We start from the raw sequence: 17,813 nt of genomic DNA on the forward strand, positions 1-17,813 counted from the left end.
CAGAACATTCTCTGTTTACAGTTGGATGCAGAAACTGAACTAAGACTGTTGTGGTTCATTTTGTAACTAAATATCCAAAGCTATTGCATTCACTATCCCTCTTATTTTATATAGCCACACTTCATTTCACTGACGTCGCCCAGGAATAAGGTGCTCAACATCGATCAATTTTTCAGGTAGCTGAAGCTTACCCACTATATGAGTGAACTGACTTTATTTTAATGAATTTGAAGGAAATCTAAAATATGTCATACACTTTCAGTCCTTCTTACAGAAAGTATATTATATAAAATTTATCTTTTTCTTGATGGTCTTGAATCGTTCTTATAAACTTCAGTGTTTGCATTGCACTACAATGTAGCAATGCCCTGAGGGGCGAGTCACGTAGAGCTGTTTACCTTTAGACAAAGATCACATCATGATTGGCATAATCATTCTGAATAAAATAAAGCAAAACTAAGAATGCCATGTGCTTTGAATCCAGCCATATGTGGTTTAAAATCTTGGGTCGCTCATTTAAGGTCAGGATTACTCTTTAGGTAAGTTATTAACCACTTATAATTCTTTGTTTTCCTATTAGTAAAATGGGTATAGAATTAAAAGCTAATATTTAATATGTACTAATTGTCAGATATTGTACTACAGCATTGACTCCACAATGATGAGAAATAGTATAGTGAGATTAAAAAGTCAGACTTTGGAGTCAGACCACTTCCTATCTCTGTGACCATATACAGATTATTCAACTTTCTATGTCTTATTTTCCTCATTGGTAAAAATGAGATCATAAAAATACCTTCCTTCTGGAGTTATTGTTAGAGTTAATATATTTGTAACACTTAGAGGAGTGCCAGGATTGTAGTAAGCATTGAGTAAGTGATGATGATGATGATGATGATGATGATGATGATCTCATTTTATCCTCATAGCAGTCCTGAGAGTTCATTAATATTATGACTTCCTTATCCTAGAAATGAGGAAACTAAGGCTTAGAGATGTTAAGCAACTTGCGAAGGTCACAGCACTACTAACAAAGTACTGATTCCAGACCTAAGGAATCATGGGCCACTAAGAGGACAATCCAAGATGTATTGCTCACACTGTCAGAGATGGCTTTGTTGTTCTTCAGGGTACAACCTGTACAGCTCTGTGAAACAGCCCTGCTACTAAGATAGGCTGCCTCCCTATTTCATGCAACATTTTTTGAAGGTTAACTGAAACAAAGTGTATGGAGGCAGCCAACACAGTTTCTTGTATATAGACCTAATAAATGCCAGGTGCTTTGCACCTCTTCATGCTTCAGTTTTGTTTAACCCTTTTGGCTGCATGCAGTCTGGTACATTCTGCACCTTAGGAGAAATGAGATAATTTGTCAATTCAATAATTAACTATAAGCTGCTTTTAGGCCTGAAAAATATATTCTTATCTTCTTTTAGAAAAAGTTTAAGGATATTTTGATAGATTTTTTTACTCTGAGTGCGATAGGCAGCTTCCAAAATGGCCCCCAGTGATCCTTACCTCCTATTATTTATTCCCTTGGGTGATGTCTTAGTTTTTGAGTATAGGCTGAACCTAGTGACTTGCTTCTAACAAATAGAATATGGCAAATGTGATGGATGACACTTCTGGGATTAGGTTATAAAACTATGACTCCTTGCTTGCTTGCACTCTCTCTTGCATACTTATACTTGCTTACCTGGATGAAGCCAGCTGCCCTGTTGTGGGCTGTCCTACAGAGAGGCACACCTGATAAAAGCTGAAGGCAGCCTCCAAACAATAGCAGCAAAGAATTAAGGCCTTCGGTCCAAGAACTCGCAAGGAACTGAATCTTGCCAACAACTACCTGAGTGTGCCTGGGAGCAGATCCAACCCAGACAAACCTTGTGATGACTACAGCCTCCAGGTTGATGAAAGGATTGTTAGTCAAAGGACCCAGCTAATCCAGGTCCAAATTCCTGGCCCATAGAAAATGCCAACTAATAAACGGTTTTTTAGGCCACTGAATTCTGGGGTAATTTGTTATGTAGCAATAGAAAAGTAATACACTGGGGCTTTTTCTACTTAGTCTCAAATCTCTGCTTGTGTTTTATATGGTTAACCAAGATCACACTACTAAAAAGAGACATGGAACCATTAATAATTTCTAACATAACTTTTGCCACACAGTATTGTCATTTTCTGATTCCTTTCTTGCCCGTCATGCTAGACTGTGAGCTCCTTGATGGCTGAAACTGTATCTTTTATCTCTATTTTCTAAAATTATAATACCTGTTATCTAGTAATTAAAATACCTGGAGCCAAAGATGAAGTACAAACTCAAAAGAAGCAAAAGTGTGGGAGGATATGGGGAGAAAGAAGAAAAGACTGTAATTCAAGAAGGGATTTCTAATTTTGAAATCCTAAAGAAAACAAACCAGAAGGAGAATAAAGTGTGAAATGTGACAGTAATTTTGCTTGGCACACAAGCCATTTTTAATTAGCCTAGAAGTAGTAACTTATGATAGGCAATAACCACATGTGGAAGAATTAGGGGTGGGCAAAGCTCCCTCCTTGCTTTTGAGAAACACCTAGAGTGAATCACTAATAACCTAACCCCTCTCTAACACTTCCTGGCCTTGGAAATGAGAGCCCAGGACCACAGCTTCACATCCATTTCTATTTCCAGACACATCATGGCAAAAGGATAGGGAAAACATCTCAACACATCACTTAGATCTGGCTGCTGATCAACAAAACAAATTGTCTATATCGAGTTTCATGAGGAGAACTTTAAAAAGCTGATACTGCATTGCCTTAAGAAAAGCCACTTGCAGGCCGGGCGTGGTGGCTCACTTCTGTAATCCTAGCACTTTGGGAGGCCGAGACAGGTGGATCACTTGAGGTCAGGAGTTCAAGACCAGACTGGCCACATGGTGAAACCCCCATCTTTATTAAAAACACAAAAATTAGCCGGGCATGGTGTCTTGCACCTGTGGTGCCAGCTACTCAGGACGCTGAGGCAAGAGAATCGCTTGAACTCAGGAAGCCAAGATTGCCGTGAGCCGAGTTCACACCACTGCACCACTGCAGCCTGGGCGACAGAGTGAGACTCTGTCTTAAAAAAAAAAAAAAAAAAAGGAAAACACTTGCTTAGTATACTTTATCTGACCAAGGACCAAGTTGACCTGATCTTTGATAAGAATTCATTTTTCCCTAACTTGGGATTTGGTCATAATTGGGTTTTGTGTAATTACTGTAATAGCTTAACTAATTTGTGCTTTTAAATTAATAGCAAAATTATTAGAACTATCCAATATTACTTATATTATCAGGGATAAAATAGGAAAGAGAAGACATCCTATGGACCAGAACACTGGGGATTTGGCCTCAAGTCTCAAATATCCAGCTAATCAAATGTATCCTTAGATGATATTTAACTTCTTTATGGCTTAGTTTTTTTATTACTCCAATTATTATGGTAACTGCTATTGAAATTTTGTCTAGATAAAGTGAGATGCTCAAGGTGAAAAGCGTTTGACAAGGTTAAATGAGCTGCTCAATACAAATTAAAACATAGACGTCAATCTGCATCTATTATAACCCTCCAGAAAGGATTAACCTTCTATAAGAAATTTTCCTTAATTCTAGCTTCATCAGCAATCTCCTTTCCCTAGAGTTCTTCTGTACTTTTTGCATGTTTTATATTATCATGTGCTTATTTCTAATTATAATAATTTTCATTCAAGTTGATGGTACAAAAGTCAAAAATATTGTAAGATAAATATCAACGTGAACTTCCACTTGCCCATTAGCACCAACCCAAACTAAACCTGTGCCCTTGTGTAATTTTTTGACCTCTCCAATAACTTGATTAAATATTATACACCTAGAATATTCCACAACACCTACTTTCACCACCAGCAACAATCAGTCAATGCCTTCAGAGTCACATTTTTCAGGATGCCTTATACTATTATTCTAGGATATACAAAGTATTATTTCCAGGAAGTTGGAGTTTATAGAGAACCAAACCTCCCAGTTTTAGGAAAATCCATGCCTGAGACAAGGCCCCTTTAAAAAAAGATTTTTTTTTTTTAATCTTCATTTTGGTCCTGAGAAGCCCAGGTTACTCTCTCCAACTTTACCTGATACCTGATTGGAACTAGGCCATGGTACACCCTTTCAACACAAGTCCAGTACTTGTGCCTATCACATAGATAGACAGTTTGTTTGCTACCCCCAGGCCAGTGAGGTAAACCTTGCTGGATTAGAGAGCCCAATACCAGCATGCCTTCTTCTGCTGCTGCTGTAAGAGGAGCTCCTCTCCTCACCGTTTCTCCAAAACTCATCTCCCTGGCATCTAGGGAGTTCCTCCGCATTTGACACAGGTAAAACTGGGTATACACATGTCATAACGTAATTCTTAGTTGATTAATATATCATCTCTATTTTTTCTCAGGTTCTCTATTCTCTCTGCTTCATTGTACCAGATTCACTTTTCCTTGTCTTTGGGAGACTGGAGTAATGGGAAGGAAGGTGAAGAGGAGGGATTCACTGTCTCCACAAAAGTACCTATCTGAGGGTCCTACCTCAACAAGAACATTACAGAGATGCTAAATCACCATGTCACCATGGGGTTGGTTAGCATTGCAGTCCCTCAATTATAATCATGGTGCCCTATTCTGGAGTTACTTCTGTGGCATGAAGGCATCTGCCAATGCCTTCCAAACCACCCAAACTTCCAGGGTAAGCACTCTTGTCTCCCAGGGTACACCAGTTATTCCTCACTATTATTCTGGATTTTAGAGAGTATATAGTGAAGAGCCCTAAACTGTGCTCTTTTATAAGCCAGGAAGCTAGTCCTAGAAAAATATCATGTTCCATCCAGCTAATGTTAAGTTTCCTCTTATGTGAATGCTGTGCATGCCATTATCAAAGCACCAAACATAGCATTGTATTGAAGTTATCCCACCTTTTTTGTTAAAGTGTACATTCTTTACAGACAACTACCAGATCACAGCATATTTCTTAGAGCTATATGTCTGCATATGTCTTTTGAATTGAATTGCATTAAGTCAGGTATGTGATCCTTGGAAATTCTGAATCTCTGAGTTCTGTTTGCTATATTTTATATTATCAACAAGAAAATGTTCCTAAAAACCTCATAATAAAAATTTTAAGCAATTTTCAACATGAATTTTCTACAACATTGAACTTATGATTGTAAAAATTATTTCTTATTCTTTAGTATTGCTGTCATTAAATTTTTCAAAAATATGTACATCTCAATATCAATGTATATTAATATTCTAATTCTTTGACCTAAGTAAATGTTGCTTTATTCAACTACCACAGTAAGATTCTGTCACTATAATAAAAAATCCAATACTTTTCATTTTAAAATAAATACGGTAGTACAAAACAGTATTATAAAAGATTGTGGATGCTTGGATAAGCAGTGGTTAGGAAGTAGAAAAGCATCATATTTCCTATATTAATCATGATTTAAAGACATAATAAAATCTTAAAATTAGGCAACTGAGTAATTGAGTAACAGAATACAAATTGCTTTCAGTGAAAAAGCTAGTCCATCATTTTCAGTTTTAGACCATTAATTATAGAGTATTCTTACTTACTGCTTTCTATTAGTAATAGATGGTTTCACGGTAATAAATGCAATGTAAATTTAGCTCTTTATGATTCCTTATGACCTCTTGATTTTAAAGTTGACAAGTCTCCTTAGATTATAATGTTCTGTAAAATATTCCATGTATATAGAAGTCAAATGCTATCCAATGTATTTATCTCTCCAAAATTGCCCCTAAACTACCCACTCAACCACAAATACACACAAAGAACCTATAGAGGTACAATCTTTATTGTCTTTTGTATGATAGTACAATCTCACTCTCTCTAAAGTGACAGTTAAGGTTGCCTTTTGTGAAAAAGCAGAGTATTGTAGTTTATGTCATATTTCTTCACTTATTCTACAGCATTTATTGATAGACACAATACGGCCTTTCATGGAAACTACAGTCCAATGGGCATATATTAACACTTGAGCTCACTGCATTCTTGAGACTGTGTCCATTCAAGCACAACCTGCGCAACTTGAGTAGTTCTTCTTTAAGTACTCCACTTAATAGAAGCCCACCTACTCATACATTTTGTAACACCCAGGTTCTCCATCAGAGCATCTAGGACCCCATGTGCTGTCACTCACAGAAGTCTGAAGTTCACCTGCAAATAACCTGAAGTAAATTATCATGATCCCAAATCCTTTTGTCCATGATTACAAAAATATTTACTTACACCACCACCTTTCATTCTTGCTCTTTCTTTCTTGAAGGCTTTGGACTCTATAGGCTGGTCTACACTCCATTCATCAACATTGGCCAGCCAAACAAGATTATTTTTCTCTTACTATGCTATAGAAGAATATTCAGAAATTAACTTGAAGGCATGCACTCAGAAATGTAACTTCCAATGACAAGAGAAGGAAAAGAAAACAAAAGTTATCTGACAGCAAGCTAGCAGAGGAATTAAAATAATATATTCTACACTTCAAAGCCATGGTGATTTGTCTGGAAAAGTGAGGATAAAATGAGTAATGAATTTAACAGAGATGGTATTTATATTTCACAAGGGCAGAATGATCCCTAAAGAATAAGAAATGTGGAAGGAACTTGGAAATAAAATGGTAAGACAAGCAAATATATAAATGGATCTGCTGTCAGACAAGACAACAGTGAAGGTAAGCTGTTAACAGATGCCATCAAGAAGAATTGTAATATGATTGGCCTAGGAGACAATATACATATAAAATTATTTATTAGTAGTTGACAGTGATGCATGAGAACATTAACGTTTCTTTATGATTGATCACTGTTTTTATTCATTTGTATCTGATCAGAATTGTATATTAATTAGAACCTCAGCATTATTTAAAGTAGAGAAAAAGTGTAAATTTTGCTGGGCACTCACTCTTTAGAAGAGACAAAATAACCTTGAAGTGGGACCATAAAGCATCATGATTTACAGGCTACAAGTCTCAGGGGAGGCCCTTATACAGAGTTTCTCACAAGGCAAAAAGCATTTCTAACACCTCTTCACATGGTTGACTCATACTTGGTGTTGAGTATTATCCTTGGCCTTCTTTGAGCTAAATGTCCCTCCAATATAGCTCCACAAATTGTATACCTCTCTTATCAGAGCAACAATTAAACCTTATTTTATTGGCTTGTATTTCCTGCTAGACTGTAACTTGGAGTGAAACTGTATTTTCCTGACTAATATAGACCCAGATCTAACAAAGTTACCAGAACATATTAGGCAGTCAACAAATATTTATGGAAGTAATGAAAGAGCACTTAGATAGGAGTGATGACTTACAAAAGAGTCAAAAATATCTAGTTTTTAAACTAGATTTCTTTTAAGAAATTTGTCATTTCTTGATAAGCACTCCTAAAGAATCTTAAAGAGGATTGATGTTATGGCCCCTAGGAAATGTATGCCTATTAGAAGCTTAGGCTTCTAGGAAGTAGACATCCAACCTAAATACATTTTCATTATGGTGAGAGAGAAAGGCAAATATGCTAGACCCATTTCTATCCAAGCCTGATTGTCAGAGTCTAGCAGTTCATTTTATAGTGTCCATGATACTATGTTTCCTATATTTAGAATTACTTCTAATAACTGAAACCCAATAAGACTAAATTCTCCAGTGTGCAGTGAAGATAGAATTACATTAAAAGTTCATGAGCTTTAAAGTGCCAACTGCAATACAACCCCATTGCAATTGCTTGTAACTGTACCATAACCATGTTTTATGAAGAGACAACCTATAAATAAGTTAGCATTTTGATCATTCTTTGGTACATATGAACACTTTATTTCTCCCCTCTATTTTTTAATAGTTAACATATGCCTTGAATAGTAGTTTTTCAGTTATAAATAACTTCTCTTAATATAAGACTAAAAAAGATTTTTAGTCCTTGTGTCTGATTATCCAAGAATTCATTATGAATAATTTTATTTTTAAATTTATTTTCAAGTATAAAAATGAACCTATTAATTTTAAGGAAAAAGGAAGCAAGTATAGTAACACACAAAATGTTATATATTATATTTAAATTTTTTAAAGAACAAACACTACTAAAATGGTTGGGATGATTTGAGTGATAGGGTATTTTTGTACTGTGGTTATTATTTTTGCTACATAGTGTAACAGTTTTATTATTTCTGCAGAAACACTGAAGCTTTTTTTAAATTTTGAATTATTCAAACACAAAGATCTACAAGTAAGAACGTAGAAAAATGTAAAAATATTTAAAAAATCAATTACATACTGAGCCTGCAGCAAATACTATGAGAACTAAACAGCAATGTGAAGAAGATTATTTCTTTCAGGATAACAAAGAACAATTAACTTAATATCTAGAAAAGGAATTTTACAAGAGAGAAATTCAATTTTCCCTCATAAAAAATTATTGGCAAAAAATTCATTTAAAAATTCTTAATTTGATAAGTTATGATATCCTCTCACTCAATAATGAAGCAACTATTTATTAGTAATTCACTATTGTACCTAACACAGGTATAAAACCTGAACAGAATGCATCCAGCAGCTGTTTGAGAACTCTGAAAAGTAAGTGGCAAGGAGACTGGGAAGAAAATCAGATATCAAAGTACCACTGAAAGGGCAGTGAGTTTTAACTTTTATTTTACTCTAGCGTCTCCTGTCCTGGACTCAATTCAGCAGGAAATCTGGAAATAGAATTTGATTGTAAACAGATAACGTGCCAGGAGAATTCTTCCAGTTCTGGCTTAAGAAGCTCAAGGAGTGGAAAAGCAATCTCCCAACACTCAGAGAATGCAGGAACTCCATTTTTCTTTCTTGTTCTCCATTCTCTCATGTCCCTGCCCCCAAGCAATCCAACAGTGGCTCAAAGACCATGGCTGAGGTAGCAATGGGAGGTACAAGGGCTGAAAACTCTAAGGGAGGAAAACTTTCATTTCCAGTCACAGGAGCTGTAATTAAAGGAAGTAAGGTAATTTTTCCCCACCCTCTTTGAAATGGTTTGGCCCTGTGTCCCCATCCAAATTTCATATTGAATTGTAATCCCCACGTGTCTAGGGAGGGACCTGTAATGCCACAGGTCAAGGGAGGGAGGTGATTGGATCACGGGGGTGGTTTCCCCCATGCTGTTCTCATGACAGTCAGTGAGTTCTCAAGAGATCTGATGATTTTACATGTGTTTGGAAGTTCCTCCTTTGGTCTTCTCTCTCACCTGCCACCCTGTAGGACATGCCTGCTTCCCCTTCTACCAGAATTGTAAGTTTCCTGAGGCCTCCCCAGCCATGCAGAACTGTGAATCAATTAAACCTCTTTTCTTTATAAATTACCCAGTCTCAGGCAGTTCTTTATAACAGTGAGAACATGTACTAACACACTCTTATTATCTTGTTGCTTTGTACCAGATGTGGAGAGAGTCACAAGAAGTGCGTGTCAGAGTGGAGTAATAAAGATATAGTAAGAGGACTAATGAGGGGAGCCCCAAGAAACAAGAAAGTACAGGAAAGAGTGCAGATACAAAATCTTGAAATCTTGAAATAAAATACAGTTGATATTTGAACAACAAAAGATTGAACTGCATGAGTCCACACAGTGGATATTTTTCAATAAATACAGTCAGCCCTCTGTATTGGCAGTTTCCATATCCACAATCAAACATGAATTGAAAGTACAATATTCATGGAATGTGAAACTTGAGCATACAAAGGCCATCTTTTTGTATCTGAGGGTCCCACAGGGCTGACTGGAACTCGAGTATGCACAGATTTTGGTATCCACAAGGGGGTCTTAACCAATCCTCTGCAGATAGGGAGGAATGATTATAGAAAATATAGAGAAGAACCAGATGGATATTTTAGAACTAAAAGATACAAAAACAAATTTTAAATCTTACCAGATGGGCTCAGTAGCAGAATAAAGAGGACCAAAAAAAAAAAAAAAACTAATGAAGATAGAACAATAGAAATTATCATCGTCCCCCCTTATGCAAGGTTTTGCTTACCCATGGTCAACTGCAATCTGAAATATTAAATAGAAATTCCGGAAGAAACCATACACAACTTTTAAAACATGTGTGGTTCTGAGTAGCATGATGAAATCTCACACCATCCCACTTTGTCCCAATCAGGACATGAAATCATCCCTTTATCAAAGTATATCCACACTGTGTATTCTACGTGTCCATTAGTCTCTTAGTGGCCGTATTTGTTGTCACATCAACTGTTGTGGTATAGCAGAGCTAGTATTCAAGTAACCCTTATTTATTTACTATTGTCGCCAAGGTACAAGTAGTAATGCTGGCAATTCGTATATGCAAAAGAGAAGCCATCAGGTGCTTCTTTTAAGTGAAAAGGTTGATAAAAGAAAAACTTCAGTCGAATTAAATTTGAAAGAGTTTAATTGAGCAATGAATGCTTTACAAATTGGAAAGCATCCCAAGCCAGGGTATGCTCAGAGACTTCAGCATAGCCATGTGGTGGAAGAAGATTTATGAACAGAAAAAGGAAAGTAACCTACAGAAATCGGAAGTGAGGTGCAGAAACAGCTGGATCAGTTACTGTTAGGTGTTTGCCTTATTTGAACATGGTTTGAATAGCTGGCTATATTTGATTGGCCAAAACTCGGTGATTGGCACAATTATAGGCTATGGTCTGTTACATCTCCACTTGTTATAGTTCACGATGTACAGAGAACCCTTTAGGCTGAACTTAGAATACATAAGGATGCAGCTTTAGGCTAAACTTTATTTAATAAGGTGAAAGTTTTCAACTTAATAAAGAAATGAAATAAATCATATGCCGAGATTACTAAGATTACAGTAAGAATGAATGTTCTATTTGTGAAATTGTAAAGAAGGAAAAGGAAATGTGTACATAGTCTATACAGGGTTTGATACTATCTGCCTTTCAAATATCCATGAGGGGTCTTGGAACGTAACCCCTGAGAATAAGGGGGAACTATGGTATATGATCTGAAAAGCAGGGGGAAAATGATTGAGAAACCTCAGGAACATGTGGTGTAATAATGAAAGAACTAATATTCTGTTATTTTAGTCACAGAGACAAGAAAGAATACGTTAATTTTAAAAACCTTGAAGAAATAAGGGCTGAAAATAACCCAAATGTGAAGAAAAGACATTAAGCTACAGATTCAAAAAATTCAGCAAACCCAAACAAAAAATAACAACAACAAAAAAATCATGCCCAGAGCCATCCTATTCCAACGGCTGAAAACTAGAGACAAAGAAAGTATCATGAAAAAAGCCAAAGAAAAATGATGTATTACTTATAGGGAAACATTTATTCTAATGACTGCAGCTGTCTCATTGAGGCCAGAAGGAAGTGAAACAACATTTATAAAGTGCTGAAAGAAAATAATTTCAACCCAGAATTCCATATTCAGAGAAAATGTCTTTTAGGAATTAAGATAAAATATTCTCAGATGGATAATAAACTAAAAATGTGTTGCCAGCAGATCTGTTCTAAAAGAATTGTTAAAGGAACTTCTTCAGACAGAAGGAAAACAATACCCAAAAGATGCCTGTAGCATTGAGAATGAAGGAAGAACAACAGAAATGTTAAGTATCTCAGTAAATATAACAAAGTCTTCTTGTCTTCTGTAGTTGTTTAAAGTGTGTTTGACCTCTTAAAGCAAAAATTGTAACATTCTCTCATGCATTTTTAATGTATGTAGATATAATACATTTTGGTAAATACAACTGAAGAGGGAACTATATGGTGAAAAGGTAACTGGCTGTTTTATGCAGGATAAACTATAAGGAAACAAAAGTAGATGTGGGAACTACAATTATAATGTGGCTGCCTACAGGAAAGTGATCTTTAAAGTCAGAAGCAAGAATTATCAGGAATAGATTTGAAGTGGCGTAAAGTGAAATTCTTAATACAGCAAATACATTATCAGACTCTGACCCATGCTTACCATTACAGCTTCATATCACTCTCTTTTTCCTTGTACTATATATTCTACTTATGCAAATTACCTGCAATTCTCTGTATATTCTATACTTACATGCCTCTATGACTCTTGTATAAGTTGCTTTTTCTCATGAGATTGACCTCCTTCCTTTCTTTCTCCACCTGGCTAATTAAATTCATTCATCAAGATTAGCTCAGGTGTTTCCTCCTGACATAACTTCCCCCAAAGTTAAGTTTCATGACGTTCCTAAGCATTCCACATAGTTTATTACAGTGGCCATGGAGCTTAAAAAGATACACTATCTGTTCATTTGCCTTCATATTTAATTAATAAAGAAATATGTGCTCAATATAAAAATTTCAAACAAGAGAATAAAATACGTCTTAAAGAAACAACGAATACAAATTTTACATGGAGTAAACATTTACTTCATGTACCTTTGCCTCCCCCAGATGAGTGTGTGTTTATCCAGTGTTTTTTTTTTTCTTTTTACTTAAATCCTTTCTCGGATGGAGCTTTTCATTCCAGTGGGTGAAAACAGATTTTATAAAATATACATATAATATGTTGAAGCTGATAGTATCTAAGAAGAAAAATTAAACAGGATAATGGGGAAAAGAAGGAGTAGGATTTATAATCATTACAAAACAGTGTCCCCTTTGCCACATTCTGCCTTACATATTATAAATCTTGTAATGTGCAAAAACTGGAATATACTATTTAATTAGAATTTCTCTGATTATTAGTGTGTGCAGATATTTCATAGGTTAACTGACCATGCAACTGTCAGTTTACATGATTATTTCACTCAACAGACCATAAGCTCCTTGAAGCCAATAACTGCAAGTTTCATGTCCCTGGATCCTAGCATAGTACCTAGTATAAAGTAGGCTGAAAGAATGACAGTGTAAGAAACATTATATATGTGTGTGTGCATGGCATGTGCATGTGTGTCTGTACGAAGCAAAAGTTCTCTTTAATCAATGCATCATAACAATTTGAAAATAAATGAACATATTTAAAATAAATTTAGATTAGTTTAAAAAATGCATTTAATATGACCTCTAGTACTTCTCCTATTTAGTTGTACCTTGGTACCATTATTAGAATGATCTTAACTAATGTGTTAAATTAAATGCCCAAAGGTAAAATTACTTTTATGAATAATGTTTAATGATCCAGCAGAACAAAATCAAATCTAGATCTTAGGATAATTTTCAAAACATATTTTTAAAACTTAGTATTTTAAAGTCACTGTTGAATAAATGTGTGTTCTGAAATTTGGTAAATTTATTATAAATTCCTGGAACTGGAAGAATCTTAGACATCTACTTCAACTTCTTCATTTTACAAATGAGAAAATTAAGAACCAGGGGAGGGATTTTCCAAGGTCTCATATTTGATCAATGGCAGAGCCAAGATTAGAATCAATATTCCTTGACTCCTTCCTAGAGCAGTGCTCGTTCTAGCACACTACAAAGCCTTTCATAGTTACAGTAAATTCTAAACTTATGAATGGATTGTACTTTAAATATTCATTTATGAATCATTTGTGGCTAGAACTGGGAATTCATTTTCCCCTGGAAATAATTCTTAAAATTTGACTGAATTTCTAATATAATACCCACAGAAACTTCCTGTAAGGAACTAATAGCTTTTAATTCAACAGCCTGCACAATGGGGAAGATTTAAAGTTAAAGAGAAGGCTAGTTTTATGTGAAAGTCCTTACACCTCATAGATGAAGCTTCATGAACATATGTTACTAATGATTCTTGCAGTTGAAAAATGCAGGATGACTTTCTATCCAGGTATTACTGTGATTCTAGAACACTTTCCCACCTTTAATATCCAACTTCGTAAGGATTAGATTTGGGGATATTTTTCCTCTGTATTTAGAATATCTGCCAGATGTCTTATAGTTGCCAGCCATCCTCAGCTGTGTGCCTGCCTGACTCCAAAACTTTTCTGTAGGAGCTGGAAAGACTTGCATTAAATATGACGGTTTCAACATACTTGTTGCCTTAAGTCCAACCAACACTGACTACCCAGGGGAACTAAATGTTCTTATTATCTTAAGTAATCTAGGCCTACCCCAGATATGGCTGCTGTGTGACTATCTCCCTAAACTCATAGGAAGTATATAAAAGAGATGAAAGACCTAAGAAAAATCTGGGTATTATAAGGGAGATGGATGCTGAGTGATCAATCAATAAATGTCCGCTACAGCAGGAGAGAATGTTCCTTGTTTTATGAATTTTCTTCTAGACACAGGGTCATTTCCAGATTTCACGGCAGTCTTTCCTCAACACAAAATTCACAAACTACCTCCTCCTCTACAAATCTCCTTCTACCAGTCATTTTCATACCCTGAGTTTGTCAGATTTCCCATGTATACAATATAGTTACAAAGCAGCCAGCCAAATAATTTTTCTGCTTTATGAATGAACATAAACATAATGCATATATTCATATCTGTGTCTTAGACCTGTATAATCATACAGCTAAACATCAATTGATTTCAATAAATCAATCTTATTGAAAAACATAAAAATTACATTAAACAAGGGCAAATCCAGACATTTGATGGTTGTATATTAAATTAGCATTTTTCATGTATATTAACTGAAATTCATTAATGAAATTTGCTCCCTGCAGATAAGCTCTGACTAAGCAAAGTTAAAAGAGAATAAAAAGTTGGCATTAGAGTTTAAAGAAAAGTAGAAGACTATAAAATTACATATGATATGAAGACTAGAATTTCCTACAGTCACATCCCTTACTTCCATCTCTCTGCAGAAAAGACAAAAGATAAAGAAAGAAAAGCAAAAAGCAGACAGAATGAAGGAAGATGTAAGAGGAAACTACTGCATGTGAATGATTGTAATGGAAAAACTAAAACTCTGTATTAACCATGGAATATAATTTACAAAATGGCATTGCTTTTATTATCATGCACTAAACACACACACACAAATTAGAATTATTCAGAGAGAAGAAATCCAAGGGAAGCTAAAAATAATAATATTCAAGTATAGTAAAACCCAAGCAAAACAAAACTCAGAAGTGCTTAATTAAAAACTTTTTCACATAATTTTTAATACACATATTAAGCATCAACAGGACATCAAAGGAAGTGATTTATTTTAGGAGGATTTTCAACAATTATGTTGAAACGAATAGTATTTTGATTAAACAGAAAATTCTGATTAACTACTATACCTCATACATACTTAAGTATTATTTTAATCTGAATTTCAAATATATATGTGTATGATATATAGAAGTAGATATATGGATATATAGTTAGGATGCTTAAACAGTCTTTTCACAAAGAATAAACTCTAGTATGCAGTATTTGCATTTGGAAAGTCTAAGATATTGGTATTCATCTTTTAAAACCAGTTTGAATTCCCTATTTCTGAAGACTTCTAAATGGGGTTTGAGTTAAAAGTAGTCAAGCTTAAGTGAGTACATTGATACACTACTACAGGGAACTCCAAAGACAGTCCACCAAAGATCTAATACGCGAAAAGCTCAGCCTGGTGCTTTGGATTCATTTCTATCTATTCTTAAAGTTGCTAGTCAGACCCCAACAGTCAAAATGGTGAAGCATATTGAGAACAAGTATGCTTTTCAGGAGGCCTTGGACAATCCAGGAGACAAACATATAGTAGCTGATTTCTCAGCCACGTGTTGCAAGCTTTACAAAATAATCGAGCCTTTCATTCCCTCTCTGAAAAGTATTCCAAGATGATGTTGCTTGAAGTAGACATGGAAGACTGTCAGGAAGTTGCTTCAGAGTGTGAAGTTAAATGCATGCCAACCTTTGAGTTTTTTTTTTAAAGGACAAAAGGTGTGTAAATTTTCTAATAAGAAAAAGCTTGAAGTCACTATTAATAAATTAACCTAGTTATGTTTTCTATTTCTTTTTCTTTTTAAACAGGGTCTCACTCTCACCCAGGCTGAAGTACACTGGTGCAACTATGGCTCACTGCAGCCTCCACCTCCTGGGCTCAGGTGATACTCCCATCTCATCCTCCCAGGTAACTGGAACTACAGGCATGTGCCACCACACCTGGCTGATTTTTTGTATTTTTTGGAGCAATGGGGTTTCTCCATGTTGCCCAGACTAGTCTCAAACTCCTGGGCTCAAGCAATCTGCCTGTCTTGGCCTCCCAAAGTGCTGGAATTACTTTGTGGTAATACTTTGTGGTGTGAGCCACTGCACCCAACCCTAATCATGTTTTCTGAAAACATAACCAGCCATTAGCTGCTTAAAACTTGTAATGTTTTATTTATAGGAAGGGTGAACTATGGAGATCAAGCTGCCTTCTGATTATGAATGAGAATAAAATATTAATTCTACTTCTAAGAAAATAATATGGAATTATGTGAAAGCATTCATATAAACCACAGGGAGAAAAGTGAAAAGTAATTTTCTGTGTTGTCCCATATATGAGTGAGGTTTCTTAGACTCATCATTTATCATCATTGCATTGCAATTTTTATTATCATAGCTATCCTTAACCAGCCCAAATATAAATTTCTGCTTCTCCTTCTAGTTTTCATTAAACATTTCCATGAAGTCTTTCTAGTCTCTCCTGAACAGGTATGGGTCCTTCTTTTTACTGTGTTCCCATAGCACTTTGAACACACCTCCGTTATCACAGTTAAATAATTCCTGTTCAGTGCTTGTTTGCATGACCATTTCCGAAGTAGGTTGTAATTTCCTAGAGAGAAATATTATATTATTTTGCCAAAGTAACTTCTACTTTGGGGAGTTCAATATATACTTGTCAAATGAATGAATAATTGAAACTCTGTGCCAAAGAGTAATTTCTTCAATAAATTATATAATATAGGTAGGAGTTGAGACACAAGACAGTTTTTCTGACACATTTTCCATTCCCACACTCTCTCTATTACAATAGAAAAGGCCTATCACTGCCTCCTTAATACAAAAAAGGAAGTATTTCCTGCTCCTTTAAAGGCCAGTCTCTCCACTTCTACTGTATTCTCAGTTTCTCATAGAGTTTGCATTATCTGTCTGTATATTATCAATTATTCTCTTAAGCTTAATTATTCCCATCTTTAAATAATAACTATCACAGTTTTCATAAGTAATGTAGGTAAACTATTTTAAAAATTAACTAATTAGGTAAATATAATGGAATAAATGCTTATAAGTAGACATGTCAAATAATTTAGAATCTAAAGTTATATTAAATTAAATAATAGATATTAATTAAATGTCTGGGTTATTTCCCATCTAAAAAATTATAAGAAAACATTTTTCTCAAAAAAAGTGTCCTTAAAGGAAAATGATTTTTGTCTTATTCAAGGTTATGTAAAAGTTATTTATAAAACAGGGCAAAAGGTATGAGTAAATAAGATACATATAAAGAATCTTATAAAGGGCTACTTTGGGTAAGAAAAATTGAAGGGGGAATAATTTTATATGAAAAAAAATCGTATATGGTAAACTTTTGTCCTAAAATAAAATGAATAGGATGTTAAGGATAAAATGAAAAACCTAAGCAAGTCATAAATGGTTTGTGTAAGTCAATAAAATTTGTAAAAAGAGGCTTTATGGAAAAAAAACTTTATGTGATCAAGTTGGCTATAATTAAAAGAAAATTAGTTATAATAGTCTTTCCAGAGATTGGGCTTTGATATTTAAAATACACTAATACACTAAATAATCAGTTAGAACTACAAAATTTTCTTAAGGTATTATCTCTTAATAAAATTACAAGAGGGCTGGACATGGTGGCTCACACCTGTAATCCCAGCACTGTGAGAGGCCAAGATGGGAGATCACTT

The 17,813-nt window shown here is 34.9% G+C and overlaps 1 long non-coding RNA gene and 1 pseudogene across 1 annotated transcript in view; one reads left to right on the forward strand and one right to left on the reverse strand.

Annotated features, from left to right (window-relative positions):
• The window catches only part of LOC134738531 (uncharacterized), a 143,212-nt gene that overhangs the window by 110,018 nt on the left and 15,381 nt on the right, over positions 1–17,813 (reverse strand). The window lies entirely within an intron of this gene.
• On the forward strand, positions 15,592–15,900 carry LOC129044080 (thioredoxin-like; annotated as a pseudogene).

Source organism: Pongo pygmaeus, chromosome 1, assembly GCF_028885625.2.
Source record: "Pongo pygmaeus isolate AG05252 chromosome 1, NHGRI_mPonPyg2-v2.0_pri, whole genome shotgun sequence".
NCBI classification, from domain to species: Eukaryota; Metazoa; Chordata; class Mammalia; order Primates; family Hominidae; genus Pongo; species Pongo pygmaeus.